We start from the raw sequence: 4,469 nt of genomic DNA on the forward strand, positions 1-4,469 counted from the left end.
TTTATAGTTAGTATAAATAGTTTTAATAGTTTAGGTTAGTTATTATGCTTTGGGATGAGTACAATCATATACTCGTCCAAATTGTATCTATATGTTAGATATATATAATCAATCAATGAAAAAAATTCTATTCGCTAGTGCATGGATTTGATCTCTTCAATGCCACCTTTTTTATATGCAATGCAAAACAAGTTCTTTCCAATACTACTTCCAAATGCTAGTGCATGGATTTGATCTCTCGATGAATGTTTTATAATTTTCTATATATTTATGAATGAAAAGGGAAAAAATTGTCATGTACGGTTGCGGTTGTTTCCAGGAGCATCTGAAAGTAGTTTAACTCCTGACAATCGCCGTATTATAGCGTTGGATTAGAATGACAATGGTCGGCTTAATACATACACTGTTTAACTTATCCCGTGTCGTCCGTTCTCCCTACCGATCAATTTGGACCGTCCGTTTGGCAACAAACCTCGAAGCGCCCGACCTATTCCCAACTCCCCTCGGGTCCTATCGGTGCCTTGGCAGTGGTTCGACCAACTAAAAAACCTAATACGAATTAGTTCTACCCACCAGTTGTTGCTTCATCTTCATTCTCCCCACCTATTGCTTCATCTTCATTTTGACCCGTCGCCTATACTTGCCATGCCTCGAGCACCTTGCATTGCCATTGTGGACAATGCCCCATGAAGGTTAGATGGATTTGGCCACCCCCCTGTTTGCATTTGGTTCCAATTGGTTTTGGATTCGGTATCAGTTTTGTTGATATTAGGAATTTCTTCATTGCAACAGATGTCTTACTTCGGAAGAAGCCATTTCAATGCGAGCAACCTTGTATTTTGGTGGCTAGGGGTGGCACCAGGAACCCAGATGATGTTTGCTACTTGGGGACAAAGCATTCACCCAGACCAACTGTTGATTGTTGAAGCCACTGTTCGTCACCTTCTCGGACCACAAAATTTGACAAGAATCGTTCAAGACCCTATTTGTGGAGAGATTTTTTGTGCCCTACAGGACTGGACAAGAAGTAGACATACTTTATAGATACAATGTGTCCGTGGATAGAGATGCTATCATCTTTGCTACGGTTCACTACCTCTGGCTTACAGGATCGCATCAACCAAATGAGTACCTTAGCAACTGTCTACCCATCCGACATTAAGTCTTAGAATTTGTGAAACTTTTATGTTAATGAAGTTTATATGTACTCATGAAACCTCTGGATTAGTATGTATGAGTACTACATAATCATTGAACTATTACTTTGGTTGAAATATTAATTGAATTAGTTGGTCTTGATCGTGGTCCACGTGTACACCTCTATGTAAGCATAGAAGATCCAAAATAGGTCTTCTTCTACAGGCGGATAGTACCCTAAACCAACAATGACATAACATTTCATCTTGGTGGGAGCGTGAGGGTTTTGAAGGATGTTTTGGCGCTTTGGTGGGAGGCAAAAGCGTAGACAAAAGACCTAGGCTAACCTCTTCACGAGTGTGCAACACTTTGAACCCTAACTGCTCCATGGCTGCATCTAGCTCCAACTCCTCCTAGTTGTCGGCACCATCACAGGACGCCATCGCGAGAAGAACACCGGCTTCCAGCAGAGGAGGCTACAATGGGAGGGGGCCGCCCATCCCGTGGCATGTTGAGAACCACCCCTACGCATATCAGCCACCACTTTTGTGTCACTGCGGCTTGAAGGCGTCTTGGTGGATTTCGTGGATTGATGGAAACCCAGGACATCGGTACCACAGATGCTGCAGGGCAAATAATGTAACTCAATTTCTTTCTTGTTCATTCTGTTTTCGCAATGCAAATATTGAAATCCCGTTATACTTATGGTAATTTGGTTTTTTCGTAGCCCGACTTAGATTGCGGGTTCTTTAAGTGGTACGATCCCCAATGTGGAAAATTTCTAAGGACTTTGATTTTGGATTTATGTAACAAGATTTGGGAGCTGAAGGCGGAGGCCAATGTTACAATAAATGAAGAACATCTGCAGGAGGATGAAGAGATTATGCTACAAATTGAAGAAATGACCAGGGTTCCAATGAAGATGATGGAAGATTTCGTACCTTTGAGAAAGAAATGTGCTTCCTGTTCTTTTTTCACCTATTTTGTACTTACCTTAGTTCTTGGCATGTTCATTGGCAAGTTGCTTAGTTCACCCCAGTAGATTCAAGTATCAATTTATGTTGTATCGGACTGAAATCTGTCACTTTTGTATAACTATTGTTAAACTAAATGCAAGGTGATTATCTAGGTGTTCAATTTATTGAAATGTAAATGGTAGTACATCCAAGTATCAATTGATGTGTCGGACTAAAATCTATCACTATTGTACAACTATTGTTGAACTACATGCAAGGTGATTAACTAGGTGTTCAATTTATTGAACTATAAATGATAGTAGATCCAAGTATCACTTGATGTGTTGGAGGCATCCTACTTCCCTGGACACTGGGCCCTGGTACAGGGGCATCCAATTTATTGAACTGTATATACACTTCTATAGGCCTACCACACCTTCCTCCCATCCATTCCCCACTTTGCTCCCATGCTCTGTTTCACCCTGCTAGCGTCGGACGAAAGGCAGCCTCTCACGTGCTCACTGCTCCTTCACCTCCAACCTTGTCGGTGCACAAATCTTCAGCGCGGCATCCCTGCTTCTCTGGTCCATCCGGATCTAAGGTAACTACACTGGATCTGCACCTTCACTAGATTCTATATTCCTTTGTATTGCTCTCTCGTGCTCTCTGCTCCTTCACCTCCAACCTAGCTACAGTAATTTTGTAGGATCTATAGATGAAAATGCTTCTTCTCATTTTGGAGTTTGCGGCCTTTGTATATCCGTGGAGTATAGCTTATGAGCCTTATTGTCCTTAGTATTGGTTCACCGAATCAGTGCTTTGTGAACAAAGTCGATGAGCTAAATGAAAGTGTACCAATGGATGTGGACATGGTTATACTGGTCAAGGCTCGGGATGACATGGAGATTGACAACAATCCCGTGGAGGTCGACAACGATCTGTAGGATATTATGGAGATTCACAATGATCAAATGGAGGTCGACTAGGATCTGCATGGAGAATGATTAATTATGCAACCAATGATGTACATATGAAGGACTTTTAACTTTTGCATAGTGTCGGCCTAATTAGTATCTGTATTTTAGCTTTCGGCATGCTTGTCAGCTTGGTAGTGTCCACCAACTTATTCGGTATGAATGTATGGAACTCAAGTTGGATTCCTTTCAATCTGAGAGTACTAGCATTGTGCTTTCCTTATGTTTTCTAAGTGCGTGTTTTGGTCTTTGCCTCAATGTAAATCTGTGTGCCTTATTATTCATCATCGAACTCAAGTTGGCTTCCTTTTATTCTGAGTACTGGAATTGTGCTTTTCTTAGTTTTCTAAGTGCAGGATTGTGTGCCTTAGTGTTCATCACCATATCATACAAAGGTCTCTGGGTGGTAATAGGACCTAGCTGCCGGTGATGGTACTATGCATTCACCGCCGCTTAGTTGCAAAATTTCCAATCCCACGTTTGAATCCTCCCGCACGGAACTGATGAAAGTTTGATTCCCACGTGCCGTAAAAGTAACCTACTCCAACATCCCCCCTACCCCCCTACCCTGCCACCGCCCTCCCTCTCCCTCACACACATAGCTTTTCTTTTCCTCATTGCTATTTTTTGTCATCGCCGCTCCTGCTCATCAGCACTGCTCAGCCCTTGCTCCGCGCTGGTGCACATCGCCGGATTGCCCACACAGATCAACCGACAAATGAGCTGCTGCTGTCACCGACATTGCCACTTGTGCTCACCGCCGCTAGATCCAAAGGCAAGTGTACTATGGCCTTACTTGCATCACCGTCCCTTCTCGAAACTCATCTCCTTACTAATGTTTATGGATGCAATTCCACGGCAAGGCGGCCTCATTTCTTTGGCTAGTGGTGTCCTTCTAGATGAAGGAAGGCCCCCAACATGAGGAACACAGTGGATGGCCTCTCACACGATGTGCTTTCTAACATCTTCCGCTACCTCCCCGCCTGATCCTTATGCTGCTGCAAGTGTGTCTGTCGCTCCTAGAGGCGCGTCATCTCTGACTCCTATCAATGTAAGAAGCTTTCATAGACCGTCGTCGGCTTCTTCTATGACAGCTGGTGGGAGGGCAATCGCCACTTCACCAGCATCACTGGTGAATGGCCCTCTTTGTCCTTCTTGCCCTTCCCCCTTAAAAAGTTCTTGTCTCAGATTATTGTAGCGGCCTCGTCCTTTGCTGGTGTGTTGGGCCTAATGTATTACGTCTCTATGGTGTCTGCAATCTAGCGACCCACAAATGGCATGTACTATCGTGTAGCATCCGTTCTATTGGTCAAGCTCGCTTAGGTTTTGACCCAACATCCTCGCACTTCCATGTGATTGAATTTGTTGAGGTGGAGGGTGCATGCGTAGGTGTGGAGATCTA

Source organism: Miscanthus floridulus, chromosome 9 (assembly GCF_019320115.1).
Source record: "Miscanthus floridulus cultivar M001 chromosome 9, ASM1932011v1, whole genome shotgun sequence".
In the NCBI taxonomy this organism is placed as follows: domain Eukaryota; kingdom Viridiplantae; phylum Streptophyta; class Magnoliopsida; order Poales; family Poaceae; genus Miscanthus; species Miscanthus floridulus.